At 36.7% G+C, this 16,863-nt stretch overlaps 1 protein-coding gene across 5 annotated transcripts in view; it reads left to right on the forward strand.

The window, feature by feature from the left end:
- Positions 1-1,459: 1,459 nt before the first annotated feature.
- ARHGAP5 (Rho GTPase activating protein 5) overlaps positions 1,460-16,863 on the forward strand; it is a 34,101-nt gene continuing 18,697 nt past the window's right edge. Inside the window, exons 1-3 of one of the 5 annotated variants that reach the window (XM_087723418.1) lie at positions 1,460-1,750; positions 9,075-9,156; positions 14,540-14,807. The gene's annotated coding sequence lies outside the window, so the exon portion shown is untranslated. Of the gene's footprint in view, positions 1,751-1,867; positions 1,977-9,074; positions 9,157-14,539; positions 14,808-16,863 lie in introns of those variants that run through there. The other 4 variants (XM_014052323.2, XM_014052326.2, XM_014052325.2 and 1 more) reach the window with 4 other exon arrangements.

The following is a 16,863-nucleotide window of genomic DNA, read 5'->3' on the forward strand; positions in this document are numbered from 1 at the left end:
TAACAGCAAATACCATATGTCTTTTTGTCATTAAATATATCTACTGCAAGAGTAACATCAATGGTGATATTGATGAGAAATAGGTAACTTCAGATATCATGCACTGGAATGTATTTTTGAGTTTAATGGAACATATCTTAACTGCAATTGCATGCCTACTGGCTAGGTATTCATTACAACCTAATTTTATTAATTTTGTTATAATTGTGAATACAAAAACTTATGCGGTGCATTATTTTGTTTGGTTTGGATGTATTCACACTTCCATTCTCAAAGCAGTCATTTACCCCCAGATATAAAGCATTACTTTTGCTCTAGGAGCAAAAACTCAATTCTGTTGAATTTACAGTGTAGGTCAGTGCCAACACTGCAGAAAGCACTATGTCACACAGTTGCAAATTCTGTGGAACTTCTTAAGCTAAGTGATGCCTCCTCCCCTCCACGGAGGAGCCGAATTTAGGTCCCTTTTCTTCTCCATCCAGTTGCCTTGCCAGGTCGCACCCGAAAATGTTCCTTCAGGGGCTCAGCCCACTTGTGAGGGAAATCCTTCTGGACGGCCATGGATTAAAGAGGGATCCAGGGATCCACTTGAAGGAAACTTATTTCCAGCGCATCTCAAACCATGAACCTGCTGTAGATTCATGAATGCCTCCATTTAGCTATTAAGCTCATGCCATTTGCTTTCCTTCGCCTTCTCCAGAGGGCCGTGGTGAGCTGAGGAGTTAGTTGCTCCGAAGACTTCGAAGGACAGGCGGGTTAAGAAAGTGATGCATAAAGAGAAATCACGCAGACCAGTCGGCGTTGGAAGACGTTTGAAGAAACGCCTCTTCGGATGTAACTCTCGGCGTACTGATATTTCTGTTTTATGTATAATCTTAGTCGCGGAAGATTTTGTAGGCGGGAGAGGTTACTCGTTTTCCTAGAGAGTCACATATATTTCCATCGGTTTTTAAGGACCACAGCTTTTACCAAATGGTCGGATCCAAAGGTTTCGTTATTCCTTCTCTATCAGTTTCAGTCGCAGGGTCCGAAACGAGAACTGTGAGGAGCCTGTCGCCTTTTCTCCCGCCACCCGCCCCTCAAACCCTTTAAACTGGCGCTTTCAGCAAGCTCTGTCTGTGGGTGCGTGTGCGTGTGTGAGAGAGAGAGAAAGAGAGAAAGGGGGGGGGAGGAGTGGGAGGGGAAACTAATGTACATAAAACGGGCGAGCTCGCGCCCGAGACGAAGCTTTCTCCCTCTCTCTCACGCGCATGTTGCGTAGGCAGGGCTTCGAGGGAACCTCACGACGGCGACGACAGAGGCCCAGTAAAACGGAAACGTTTTAGGTAGAAGGTCCTTCCCGCGCACGCGCACCCGGGGTAGGCCTCGGGGGCGCGCGCGCGCAGAGCCGCGGTGGCGGCGGCGACGGCGGCGGGCGAGAACAGGGAGGGGGGAGGGAAGGCAGGGAAAGCTGCTGAAGGTAAAGTTCGAGGTGGGGGCGGGGAACGGAGAGGGGGGCCGCCGAGTGTCTCTCTGAGAGTGAGAGCGAGAGAAAGAGAGCGAGAGAGAGACGCGGGTCCATCAGCGAAACCAGTGCTGGGGAGACTCTCAGCCGCCGCCATTACGAAGCCGGGAACACCGAGAGAGGAGGGAGGAGATATGAAGATGGGCCGAGAGTTGTGAAGGGGGGCTGCGACTTGAAAGGGAACGACGGCCGCTGGCGCGGAGCGAGAGTTCCGGGAATGCTGCTGTGGAAAAGCCGGAGACCGAGGTAAGGAGAAATTAAGCCGCTCCTCCTTGTAAAAGCCCTCCTCCCGATCCACACCGGCCTCCCACCCCCTTCGCTAACTACACCCAAGCCCATAGCTGCAGCGGCGTTGGGGTTTCGGAGCCGGGTGTTGCTACTGCAGAGGTCCGAGCTCTACCGGCTCCTGCCAGTTCCGAGGAAGGCTGAGGCCGTCTTCGGCCGAGACTTCTGAGAGAGAAAGATTGCCTGGGTAGGTCATCAAGAGCTCCGCTTTTTTTCTTTTCTTCCCTCTTCCTTCCTTGTGGGAGCCCTCTCCATACCTACACACCCGGGAAGGAGGAGGAGGGGGAAGGGCTGGAAGCATTGCTTGCTCTGGTCCCAGACAGGTGATGAAGGCCTAAACCCCGCCGGGAGGCTCGGAGCTTATTCTACCAGGCTCTAATAGCGACTGCAACGGCTGCCAGCTGGTCACGGCTCCCCTGGGAGATGGGAGGACGGAAGGAGGCAGGAAGGAGGATAATTCGCCTTTCCTCCTTGGTTCTTTTCTCGAGCTCTCCGCCCTCCCCGTCCCCATTATTTCTGCTTTGCTCTCTCCGGTCTTCCATACTCTTCTCTTTCTCTTCCTCAGTTTCCCCCCTCCTCTCTCCGACCACCTCCCAAAAATCTCGCCATAGCAAACTTTCCTCTTTTAAAGATGTGAGTGGCCTACTTTTTCCTCCTTTAAACCCTCCCCCAGCTCCGTAGGGTGGATATAATGTAGTTTGAAACAAGAGGTTAGGCGGGCTGTGTTGCTTACTACAATCCTTCGTGTTCTTTCTTGTCTCGGTCACCCCTGGATTTCCTCTATCAAGGAAAAGCCTTAGATAGAAGTCTGGAAATGGCAGTTTGACTGAGGAGAGACGTAATTAATTCAGAGTCCGGGTTGCTTGTTGGCTTTTAATCCCCCCCTCCCCAATCAAATACTCTGGTGTTTAAAAAAGGGTGTGGAAACCTTCCCATATGTACTCTTCTACGTGAAACATCCAGCAATTCCAGTGTTAAGGATTTGCTTTAAAAGTAGGAGGAAAATGTTTTACATTTAGGTTAAAATAGGCCAGTGGTGGGTGTACTTAGATTAGGTTTTTGATGATAATTGGTGTGTATTCCCTGTTAGATACCAGCAGTTAGCAGACATTTCTCAAAGTCTGCATTGCATAGTAAAGCAGTTCTTGGATTCAAACAGTTGTAGCTTAATTGTATATTCATTTTACCATATATTTAGATCTTTGTTGACAAGTATTATTCATACATATATACACACATGCATACATATATGACCAAAAGGCTAATTAATATGGTTTTTTGCTTTTAATATTAAATATTTGTTTCATAATAATGACTACAGACTTTGATTTTCTACTTTGTGAAGTTACTAATGAATGTTTTATTTGTAATTAACCAGAACACATTAAATATATAGCAAATAAATATAGAGATATATTACAAATGAAAATTGTAGCATCATAAAAACTTGGAGTAAGTTTACTGTTATAGAATTAGTATTTGAACTTTTAGCAGATACTTTGTAGTGTACCATTATTACATTAACATAGTATATTTGAACAAACTTTTTATCTATCCTGTTAGTCTTAAACTGAAATCTCACTAACAATTCTTGATCCGAAATAAGAGTACCTAAACTTGCAGTGAAATTCTATGTATACTTCTAAATCCCATTAACTTTGATGGCTATTTTTCTGGAAAAGAATGTACATTTCAGTTGACAACTGTTAAAATGTTTATTTGCCAGTTTTAATAGGACTTTAAAGTTTGGTATGCAAATAAAACTGGTAGTTTTGATGAAATTCTTGTAATAAAATATTTTAATAATGTAAAAAATAAACTAAAGCCTAATCCAAATATTTGGTAATGCTTGTGGATTTGCCTTTATTATTTACAACTAATAATGATTTTTTGTTCATATTTTTCCTACTGTTAGTTTTAGAAGATAAATACATAAACCACTGTTCAATTTTTAAATAGATTTAAAAAAACTTTTACATCCCTGAGTTTGGGTTTTTATTCATATGTAATATTTGTTTCACCTGAGTTTTCTATATTTATTAATAATATACTTTGCACTCCATACGTTACTCTGTTCCAAGCACTTAACTAAAGGCCTAATTGCCTCTAAGCTGTATTAATTGTAGATGAATTCTGATTTGCTAATATTATAGCTGCAAGTATAGGCCAGTTAGTATCTTCCAAAAACAGTTCCCATATCTGGCTACAGTTGTTAGGCCATGAATTCAAAACATCTGGATAGCATCTGCTTGATCGTCTTGGTTTAGAATGACTTTGCAATGCATTCTTTTAAATTATGATCTAATATTTCACTTCATAAGTATGTACATCTATCAAAGTGGGCCTAAACATTTATTCTGTCATGTTTGCTAATCTCTTAAGAATTGCTGTGATGCAATTGTGAGGTTTCTGTACTTTATCATACACTGAAATAATTTATTTTGCAGTAAATATTTATTTATAGAGTTAAAATAAGCTAGTGAAATAGAATTCACAATATAATCATGATGTTTATATAAGTAAGTTTACAATTGTAAAGTAGTTAGCAGTTATTGGGGAGAATAGCTGTTAAGATGACTTTGTTGCTTCCCAATGTGGAATCCAACTTTTAGAAATAGTAGAAATAACTTTATACTTTGTATATTTTTAAAGAAATCAGTTGATACTACAGGGAATTCATGTCTTATTTGAAAGTTTTTGATATTGAATGAATAAAACAAATGCTAAAAATCTTTAAATGCAATCTTATAACTTTTTAAAAAAGTTTTCAATCTAGCAAATACCTTTGGGCAGTTTTTGTTGACTATAAACATTTTCCAAAATATAAATAAAATTTTCAGGAAATCAGTTTTACAAATGCTATGAAGTATAGAAATTGATTAATCAAATCTATAAATTATTAAGCAATAGGTAAATCATACAAGCCTGACAAGTGATGGTATTTGTCACAATGTAAGAGACAGTCATCTTGCCTTGCAATGCCCATCTCTAAAACTAAAGCAAGTTCTTCTAGCTGTTTCCAACTTTCTTCAGTGATATTATGTTAAGAAGTGGACATTTGTGTTAGCTATGGAGAGATGTTGGAAGTAAGAAGATAAATTCAAGCTTTTGACTTTCCCCAAAATCTGACATTAAATGAAAGACAAAAAAGTAGGGATATTGATTTTCAATCTTTCAGAAATTGAAATAGCAGAAACACAAATATTAGAGAAAAGAAATAGGAACTCTCACTTTATAATAAGTATTTAGAGAAAATATGTCAATGAAGATTCTCAGTCATCCTCGTAGAGTTATGTGGAAGTTGAGTCATGGCAACTGGACTTTTCTTTTTTGGTTTGAAACGTTTTATGCTTATCGAAGTAGTTTCTTTAGGAAAAGCTAGATAGTTGCCCAACTAGCCAGTGGATGTTAAAATGGTGCTTTGGCAACTGTTAAGATGCTCTTATCTTATTATCAGGAACACCTATTTTGGGTATACAAGTGCTTATGAAATTCAGTAAAGGTTTAACAGATATCTACAGCTGTTGGTAGAATATAAGGCATTAGAATGAATTTCCTCAAATTATTATAACAATGTTTATTCAGAGAACTAGACAGTTTTCTAGCACATATTAATGAGATAAAGTTAAATGCAGTTAAAGATCAGTACTCCCCCAAACAAGCACAATACAGAGTGCATTGAAGAAGGGAACGAACATTTGCAACCAAATCGCCAAGTTTAGAGCTCAAACCAATAACACAGTTAAATACGATTTTGTTAAAACAATTTCGGTTTAGATTCATAGATATTATAGTTTACTGTTGAAATCAAAAATAAATCATAATCAGTGATTTAGATTCAGTATGAAGTACCATGCAGTCTATTGAAGTGGGAGAGCATATCCATTATGCTTGAATGTCTGCTAACATGTTTATTTGTTTCATCCAAACTACTTCAGATGCAGTTCCATTTTCTATTATTTCAGGGAAATATCTGGATAGAAATTTGTTCTTTTCATATGGACTACTAAACTGAAATCTCTTAAATCAAGGTTCCTTCTACATGAAATCAGATGAAAGGTCTAAGTATTTCAAATTTCTGTATTTACATAGGTGACAAGTGAAGCTTGCAGGCATGATGTGATCCCCTTCCCTTCCCACTAGCTAAAATATTTTGCCTGATATGTAGGAGATAATATATGGCCCTTAAAGATAGCAGGCAGTACACTACCATTATATATGAATTTGTCTATGCCTATGGTCATTATTTGACTATTATATGAAAAAGGCTTTCTTGTATCGATCCTAGTTTCAATGAATGCCCCAGGTTCTAATATTGGATATAATAAGCATTTAATGATAGATTGACTATATTAGTAATGTGAAGCTTATTTATTTCAGTTATTATTTTGGAATACAAAACCTATCAAAGCACCTTACCTATTAGCTTCTTCAATAGAAGTGCAAAAAATAAGAAATTATAAATATAAAAACAACAATAATTGGGACCTTCTGTCTTCAAGGATCTTTTGACACCATAGATGGTAGAAATGATATTGTGGGGGCCAGGAACAATATAACTGATTATAACATGACTGTAATATACTTGCTTTTATTTTAGTTTTCTGGGGATTTCTTTCTGATAAAGAGATTTTGAAAGTTGCTATTTGCTAGATTTATATTCTGTATTTTGTTCAGGAACTCAAAACAAGGTTGCTTCCTCCTATTTTTCTTACTACCAACTGGTGAAGAAGGTCAGGCTGAAAGAGTGACTGGTCCTAAGTTATCCTGTGAGTTACTGTGACTGAGGATAGATTTGAACCAGGGTCTCCACAGTATCCCTCCCAACACTTGAACTACAATATTCTTTTGGATAGCTAGTTTATAATAGATTGTATCTATATCCTTAGTTGTAGAAAGTAGTGTCTATGATAGTGGATAAGGTGCTGGATTAGCAGTAGGGAGATTATAGAAATTTAGGAATTTTTTTTATCTTTTTCAGAGAAGGCTTGTAATATGCATCACTTTTCAATATAAAAGAAGGAAAGCTACTTATTATTTGAATAATTGCCTCCTATTAATTTTGAGTTAATTTGTTGTGGTTTTTTTTGCAGAATATCTCAAAGTGTCTTAGTAATAGACCATAAGATCTCACTTATGGCCTATTAGAGGGGGGAATCCTCTAACAAAGTACTTAGTTTGTGCTGAATGAATTTGGATGTGTTTGAATATTTATATGTCCAGTGTTTATAATGTAAAATTCATCATTAACAAGTATAAGAAAAAAATGGTAATATAATATTGAAGAATTATATTTCACAGTTTATTTCATGCTCTCTAATTTTAGCATAAAGTCTTTGATTCAAGCACAACTGTTATCTTCACAAAAATATCTATGTAGTTTTCTTACCAAAATTGGATTTTCATTGCTTTCTTTGTGGTTTTTTAAAAAAAACATAAGTCTAATTTACAAACCTGGTATTTCCTGATGGTCTACCCCCTAGATTCCAATATTAGTTACCCTTTGAGCATATATCTAGCCGAGCATTTTTTCCATCATGCATGCTTAAATGTTAGAGAGTTTAATGCTTCCTAATCCAAGCGATTGATGTTCTGATCTAGCACATTTATAGAATGAAGATTTTGTGAATTATTTTCCTGTTTTTTTGAAGAGATGACTTTTTCTTTTAAAGGTCAGATTCAGAGTAGGAGGGCAATTTGGGGGGGATCTAACTTTACTTTTGGATTTCTAAACTGTATCACAGGATTTTTATTAGGTTTTGTTTGTATGCCTGTTGCACCCTCTTCTGGGCAGTTATGATTTTGTCTCTCCCACATATGCCTTGGTAATTTTAAGATTAAATATTTTATATATATATAAATATTTAGAAGCCACATTTTATCCAAAACAAATTATCGTTAATTGGTATCAACATTAAAACCTCAAACTTCCTCACTAACGACCAATTGAATTTTGTACAGTTCTGTCTAGTCTTGTTCCCACCGTGATTATCCAATGTCACAGTGAAGTTCATAAGTAACAAGGGTAATAGTGTCTTTATATTTCCTAGACAAGAGTAACATGAGAAATAGGTTGCTTGTGTTTATAGAGATACTTGTAACAACTGGTCCTTTTATAAATCACATATTTTTAATCATCCAGTTTATTATGAATTTGGTGAATTCTACAGGCTAACAATTATATTTGTTAAGAACCATTTTATTTAAGGGGGGGGGGGTTTCCTTGATATTCCCTGATCTTGACTGCTTTTTTTGCAGACTTCATTTTGCACACTTAATGTTGGTGAGAGTGGTCCAGATGGTTCTTTGGTTGGGCTGCTTACTATTTGCTTGTTTGGCAGTTCCTTGATTAAGTTATTGTGTACTTCTTAATTGTTGGTGTGATGCTAATCTCTACTCAACTGAGTGCTGAATGCTGGAGAGGATATGTTTTGGAGGTGTGAAACAAGCTTATAGTGAACAGCCCAACCAAAGAACCATCAAGACCACTCCCACCAACGTGGACAGTACAAGCCATTAGAATATAAAATGGGAGCAAACCTTACACTCTATGAGCACACATGATGTTTGGATAATGTCTGCAGGAAAGCAAGCAAGCTCAGAGAGCACTAAGGATCCTTCAAATCAACCCTGACCTACAACTTACAAATATTCTCCTCTATTGACAATTTCTTATCATTTGTGATTCCGGTAATTAAACAATTGATGTTAATTGTTATGGGAAATTAGTCAATTCTGAGTGAAATTCATTGCATTGACATCTAGTAAATTAACATTTCAGTACATGAAGTTTGTGTATTGTTTTACATGAAATAAAAAGTGTGTCAGATGAGTAATATTCATGAATAATGAATAAATTCTAATCAGCATGGGCCATAAAAAATACTGTTAGAAAATGTAGCCAACTGAATCTAAAGTCTGGGGGATGAATATCACCTTGAATATTGGAAAATAGTTTGCAATTCTCTTTTTCCAGTACAGATTCATTTAATATCATTATAGAAATAACTGAAACATGATATTATTTTGTTTATTTCTAAAAAGTCTTAATAAAGAATAAAATCTTTTCATAGGTTTTTAAATGTTTTAAAAATAAAATTAAAACTCAACTTATAAATCATATAGATCTATGGTACTAATAGAAGTAGGTAATATGTAGCATATGTAGCATTTTAAAATACTATACAGAATTAAATAAATGTAATTCAAAATTTTAAGAAAATACCTCACTATGTATTATTTTGCTTTTATGCTTTTAAAAATGTCTCATCTCCTTGATTTTTAGATCTTTACATCACTGAAATATGTGACATTGTGATACTTTGCAAGAGCTTGGCAGCAATCTCCTTGCATTTTTTTCTGTAAGGGTAAGCTGAAATTTCTGAATATTTTTGGAATGGGGAGAGATTATTTTATAAATTTGTAGCTGAGAAGAAACAAGATCATGTTTTTTTAAATGGGCTTCAGTTCCCCAACCTTTGTCGCTTTGCGGACTGGCAGGGTAGGGGAAAGATTTTTCCACATGAGCGATGGGCAAGTGTGCACATGCAGCGCTATTTGAATGAACAGCAGGCACATCCGCCTCTCGCACAAGCTTGCCTGCTGAATGCGACTATAAAATATTCACAACAATAATAGCGGAGAGATTGAAAAAACTATTAAATGGCTGTATACATCCAGACCAAAATGGATTTCTCCCAACAAGACAAATCAGGAATAACACTAAATAATAGCAAATATTTTAGAGTACTATGAGGCGCATCCAGAGAAACAGACTCTTGGTAACTAACTCATGGTGGTTGCAGTGTCCCGGGGTCATGTGACCATGTTTTGCAACCTTCTAATGAGCAAAGTCAATGCGGAAGCTAAATTCACTAATAACAACTGTGTTACTAACTTAACAAATGCAGAGATTCATTTTACAACTATAGTAAAAAAAAGGCCATAAAATTGGGCAAAATTCACTTAACAACTGTCTTAACAGAAGCAACAGAAAATTTGGAATCAATTGGGCTTGTTAGTCAAAGGCTACCTGCATTCTGTGTGATCCTAGATTGCTTAGCAAACTATTTTTTTCTAATAACAAAGCAGGAATCTACTAAAAAGAGGTGAGAGAAAACAAGAAAGAGGCATGTTTCAGATTTTGTCTGAGCCATTTTTGCCTGTGCATATAACGTTAAATGATCCACGTTGGAAGTCTTTGATAAAATCACAAAGGGAAAAATGCTTAGAAAAACTTTGATCTAATTTGACTAAGTGTCTAAAACCTAGATTAAATTATTGTAAATGAACCAAAGGAAATTGAGATTCATGTATTTCTTCTCTCCTACAATCAGCAAAACTGCTGTAACTATAGTTTCCTGTTTTATGTGGACTTGAAGAACTGGTAATTCTGTTTTGAGTTAATTATAATAAAACAGGATATGCTGTGCTTTATCATGATATTTTTTATATCTAGACTAGGTCTTCTTTTGCTTTCTTAAGATAGAATTGTATTTAATTGGCTACATTTTGAAATAAATGTAAAACTAGGGTTGAGTAGCTACTAATTATGGTTTTAGAGAATCAATAAAAAAAGTACGGCGATGGGGATAGAAACTGATAACTGGAGAAGAAGCATAAAAGTAAAAAATGCATGTTTTTCTTTAGTTACCAAATTGCTCCTTTAAAACATACTTTTTGAAAGGAACAAAAAGTACAACCTTTAGAAAGAGTGTGTATTGTTGCAGAAAAGGCTCTCCTTGGTTCTTTCAGATGTTCCTTACTGTTTGGGACCCACAATATGTCCTTTCTGCCAGATTTTATGGGATGGGTAGATGTGATTGGGAGAGAAGTGGTCACTCAAATATTTTAGTTCTGATATAATTTTATTTGTCTTAGTTGGCTTTTAATGACTTTTGCCATTATCTTTTACATTTGTTTTTTGATAATTTTCACATGCTGTCCAGAGTCAAACTATCTGAATTGGGCGGCCATATACATGCTCCCAGTAAATAAACTTTGAGTTTATTTATTACACTAAGGTATAATGTGTTTGATTTGAATGTGTTTAGCATGTTGCACCACATAGTTGTGGCTTATTCAATAAATCATGGCTAAATAAACAATAAATACAATTGGATACAATAGAATACAATAGCAGAGTTGGAAGGGACCTTGGGGGTCTTCTAGTCCAACCCTTTTCCTAGGCAGGAAATCTATACTGTTTCAGACAAATGGCTATCCAACATCTTCTTAAAGACTTCCAGTGTTGGGGCATTCACAACTTCTGGAGGCAAGCTGTTCCACTGATTAATTGTTCTGACTGTCAGGAAATTTTTCCTCAGTTCTAAGTTGCTTTTCTCCTTGATTAGTTTCCACCCATTGCTTCTTGTCCTACCCCCAGGTGCCTTGGAGAAAGTTTGACTCCCTCTTCTTTGTGGCAACCCCTGAGATATTGGAACACTGCTATCATGTCTCCCCTAGTCCTTCTTTTCATTAAACTAGACACCCAGTTCCTGCAACCGTTCTTCATATGTTTTAGTCTCCAGTCGCCTAATAGTTAAAGATACTTGGCTAGAAACTAGGATATTGTGTGAATTCTAATGCAGTGTTAGACCCAAAGCCATCTGGATGATTACATAGGTCTGCGACTAAAAGCTGTTTGATTATTTTCATCTAGTTTCCATGTATTTTGGTGTGCTGAAAACAAATAAAATATTGAAAAAACTCCTAGACGTCATGATTTGCCACAACATGCAGAATTATCTTCAAATTTATTAATTTTTTTATTTTTGGTTTTTTTTTTTATATTATGGGTTTTTAACCAAATTTAAAGTCCAAATTATTATTAATTAATTCACATAAGTGCATTTAATATATAAAATGCAAAAAAAAAACCTTAAAGGGTTTTACATAACCCTTAAAGATATGTAAAAAAAAATATAGCACTGTAAATCTGATGGTCAGTAATATATACATAAGCTAAGCAAGTTTTAAGTCTGTGCTTCTAATGGTAGAAGGGGTTAATCTTTAGAATTCAGTGGGAGGGAGACACAGGGCAGATAGCAGCATCTCCAGTCGGTGCAGGGGGCGTGGCCAGCACTGTGGCGTCTTGTGTAAAGACACAGAGCTGCTCTCTCCTGCATGCCACACTTGTGCACGAATCATCAGGTTCTTGGTTCTAGGCTGTTCACACTTTTTCATTGCAATTCATGTTAGCTCGTCATTCTTCAACCGTTATGTTATGGCTCCGCAAAAGTGTATTAATTCGCCAGACAGTTTCTGTTTCATCTGTGGTGAATATACAGTGTTAAAGCAACAGCAGAATATTACTGACTTTGTGAAAAAAGTGTAATTTGCATACTTTGGACTAAAAATTGGGGATCAAGATAAAGTTTGGCCGCCTCATAAAGTGTGCAAATGGTGTGTTGAGGACCTCCGAAACTGGTTCAAGGGTAAGAAAAAAATATTTCCGTTATGGGATTCCTATGGTATGGCAAGAGTAAAAGAACCATAGTGATGACTGTTACTTTTGTTCATGCAATGTGATAGGATTTAATTCCAAATGGAAGCATTCCATTTAATACCCCAATCTTCACTCAGCAATTCGTCCCATCCCCCATGGCACAGATATACCAGTACCCAAGCCCCCTGCTACCTTGGAAGAGATACCTAGCTCCTATGAAGGTGAAGTCATACCTGAACCAGATGACGAATCAAGTTATGACTTTGAAGATGATACAAGACCAAAATTGTTTTCTCAGGAGGAGATGAATGATTTGGTAAGAGACTTGAATTTTCCCAAATATGCGGCTGAGTTACTCGGATCAAGGCTGAAAAGCAGGAATTTATTGTTGTCAGGAGTGTCATCTTCATGGTTCAGACATCGTGAAAAGGAGTTCGTTCCTTACTTTGCCCAGGAAGACAAGTTGGTTTATTGCATCGATGTTGAAGGTCTGATGGGTCAATTTAAAATCCAATATGATTCAGAGCAATGGCAACTTTTTATAGATTCTTCAAGAAGAAGTCTCAAAGCAGTTTTACTCCACAATGGTTTTTACTCTTCCATACCTGTAGGTCAGTGGTTCCCAAACTTGGCAACTTTAAGACTTGTGGACTTCAACTCCCAGAATTCTCCAGCTAGCTCTTCTGGCTGGAGAACTCTGGAAGTTGAAGTCCACAAGTCTTAAAGTTGCCAAGTTTGGGAATCACTGCTGTAGGTCATTCCGTACACTTGAAGGAAACCTACGAGAATTTGGAATTGGTTTTTCGTAAACTTAAATATGAAGACCATGGTTGGCAAGTGTGTGGGGGCATGCTGCTCGGGTAACAAGCTGGGTATACCAAATACCCTTGTTTTCTGTGTCTATGGGACATTTGAGACCGACAATATCACTGACCAAGAAAAGTTGGCAGCCGAGGGTGCTAACAGTCGGGGGGAAAAATGTCCTTCGAGAAACTTTGGTATCTTCCCATAAAGTTCTTCCACTACCTCTCCACATAAAATTTGGACTGATGAAGCAATTCGTAAAATCACTTCCAAGAGATGGAGAATGCTCCGAATACTTGGTCACAAGTTTCCATGCCTGTTGGAGGCAAAATTGAAGGAAGGTGTGTTCATCGGACCAGACATTAGAAGGCTTATAGTTCATCAAGAGTTTGTCAATACCATGACGGATCCTCAAAAAGAAGGGTGGATTGCATTTAAAGAAGTCGTACAGAAATTTTTAGGCAATAACAAAGATCCTCACTACAAAAAGATCGTCGGAAGAATGCTGAAAGCATTTCAAGCTTTAGGTTGCCTGATGAGTTTGAAAATGCATTTCCTCCAGTCCCACCTTGACTACTTTGCTGAAAGGTGAGGAACAAGGTGAATGATTCCACCAAGACATTAAAGAGATGGAAAGGAGATACCAGGGAAAATGGAGCATTACAATGATGGCAGACTACTGTTGGATGCTTCAGGGAGACATTCCAGATGCTATTCATAAGCATAAATGCACCAAGAGGAGCCTCATAAGGAAGAAGAATCGAGTTTAGTGTGTGTAGGTGAGCTCATTTCAGTTCAAAAAAGGATTTTCATGAAAATATTGTAATAAAACTTTAATTTTATAAGTATTTCCATTTATTTTGAGGTATTGCCTTATTTAACATAGTTACCTAAATTTTCAGAAAACATGATGTCCTATGACAAAATGGAGGTCATTTTTGAATTCAGCGCACCAAAAATCATAAAGATTACATGGAATAACCAAAACAGCTGTCTAAAAATTTTTTTTTGCAGACCTGTGATTGATATGTCACATTCTTAGTCCAAGGAAGAAAGCAGTGGCCAATCACTTCTGAAAAATATTGCCAAGAACACGACATGGATTTAACTCTACTTGTTGCAGGCCAGTTGTGAAATACACAAATGGTATTTGGAACATAGCAACAGAAATAAATGTGAAAATTGATTGCAAAGCTGTTTTTAACACTGTTGTAACTTTGAACAGTTATTAAATGAGGCAGTCAGTAAGCATGTATTATCTGTAGTTTGAGATTTAAAAAGTACCAGGAGATATCATCACATATGCAAACTAGATGCCCGATTAGTATTTTTTTTTTAAACTTAAAAAATACCATGTTTCCCTAAAAATAAGACCCTCTCTTATATTTTTTTGCCACCAAAAAAAGTACCAGGTCTTATTTGGGGGATGGGGGTGTCATCCACTGACTCACCTCACTTGCATGCATTGTCCCCAGTCTTTTTCTTTTTTCTTTCAAAAGCCTTCAGGAACTTCTTCATCCAGCAAGGCCAACAAGGCTTTCCTGAAGACCTTTGTACTTGATAACAGTGCTCTGGGTCGATCTGGAACTCTGTTATTGGCTACAGAAGCCTTCAGGAAAGGCCTTTAGGAAAGGCCTCTTTAGCCACTAACAGGGCTCTAGATCGATCTGGAGCTGTTATCGGCTACAGAAGCTCTAGGAAAGCCTTGCTGGCTGCAGCAAAAGAAATGGGCTGAGATGTGCGAGGCCTGGCTGCAACTACTCTAAGGTAAGTAGTATGGCCCCGATCCCCACCCTAGCTTAATTTTTACCTGTGCACCCTGAAGTGGATGGAGCCTTAATTAGGACTTATTTTGGGAATAGGGCTAATATTAGGCATATGTGTAAAAATCAAGCTAGGACTTATTTTCGGGGAAATGTTACTAACAGAAAATATTGCTAGATTTACTAGAGCTTCTGCTCTTAAACGATTTAGGACTTTTAGAAAGCAGCTTCTGATACAATATTTATAGGGAAATAACATAGATTTCTGAACAATGACTTTTTGAGTTATTGCAGTGCTGAATGGGTGGTGAAGACTCTGAAAATTGACTTATCAAGTAATCAATAATGAAGACACCCCATTGTTATTTTTTAAAATATAAGCAATGAAAGTTTTTTCTTTGAAATCGTATGCAGATCAATAGAAATAAAATACTCAATGGATTTACCTGATGGAGATTAGAAACAGGCTGTAAACATTCATTGTTTTACTTTGCAGCAGTATAAGAATCTCTGAACAGAGCCAAGGTGGCGCAGTGGCTAAATGCAGCACTGCAGGCTACTGCTAGATCAGCAGGTCAGCGGTTCAAATCTCACCGGCTCAGGGTTGACTCAGCCTTCCATCCTTCCGAGGTGGGTAAAATGAGGACCCAGATTGTTGGGGGCAATATGCTGACTCTCTGTAAACCGCTTAGAGAGGCCTGAAAGGCCTATGAAGCGGTATATAAGTCTACTGCTATTGCTATTGCTATTGAACAAGAAGAGGGTCTTAGTTATTTGACAGCATTCCCAATGACTAAGAAAGGTTTTGCTTTTAATTTTTGAGATTATCACAAAATATGGATGTTAAACATTTTGAAATAAAAAATGCAAGGAAAATAGAATATAAAGTTATTACAATAAAATCTACATTAAGACTACATTAAGAACAATAAGATTCTACATTAAGGCTTTATTTTTTCCTTTAAAGTTAGCCTCAAATTTAAGATCACTCCACTTCTAAAAGAGAATATTATGCAGAAAAAATGCTAACTTCCTCTATTATTGTCAGATAATATACCAACTAAATATTAATTTAAGAAAATTAAAAATTCATATTTCACTCCAGCTTAAAATAACAGTTTATAAAATAATGCTTGCAACATACTATTTTGACATTTTTCTCTGTTTTTAAAATGTTCTTGAACAAGCTTTCCCCTTATAATCTGATTTAGTCATGTAAAAACTTAGCAAGAAAGGAGATTATGTATGATCATCTTAAGGAGTGCTTGCTTGTACTTTATAGATATTCATTATAAATGTTAAAATTCCTGTTTTAAAAATTCACATTGAAAAGTTTTGCTAATATCTGATTTATTTTAGTTTTATTCAGTTTATTACAGTTTCAAATAACAGTTTGGGAAAATGTGGTTCAGTATGATACACAGACTTCCAGTTGTCTGCCAACTTTATTTCACATAATGCCTCAAGAAAACATTCTTGAAAAGTAAAATGACATGATAAGCAATTGAAAACCAATTTTTGTATTTGTGGTTGCCATCACATTCCCCTGCCCCAATTCAAAAGGAAGGAAGAAATAGCCCTTTGTTACCATGGATGGCTTGGCATGACCCCCATTGCTAAGAGTGATAAATAAAGGAGAAGAAAGTAAAAAGACTGGCAGAATGATATAATAGTGAAATTTGAAGCAGTCAGAACGAGAAAGAAAATGTGTGTATATATGTTTTTAAATGTATACATGTATAGATGTGGTATTAGAATTGGAATGAGATTAGACTGTTTTTTTTCTGAAAGAGAAACTGCTGACTTGAATGGATTTTGTACACTATGAATGTGTGTGTATAGATTCTGGGATGTAGGAGGTACAGGTCAATCATATTACTACTGTATATCAGAATTGTGAGTTTAGAGAAGAACTTTGTGTTTGACAGTTGAGATCTTTGACTTTGATCCGAATAATTGAATAAGTGACTTCCCCTTAATCTTTATTAGTTTGCCTTTCTGTTGTATGAATGTATATCCAAATAACTGTTATTTTGAGATGATAAGTATGATATATATTC

The sequence above is a fragment of the Thamnophis sirtalis genome, unplaced genomic scaffold (assembly GCF_051295495.1).
Source record: "Thamnophis sirtalis isolate CommonGarterSnake01/CBP01778 unplaced genomic scaffold, rThaSir2_p1.2 scaffold_1, whole genome shotgun sequence".
Taxonomy (NCBI): Eukaryota; Metazoa; Chordata; class Lepidosauria; order Squamata; family Natricidae; genus Thamnophis; species Thamnophis sirtalis.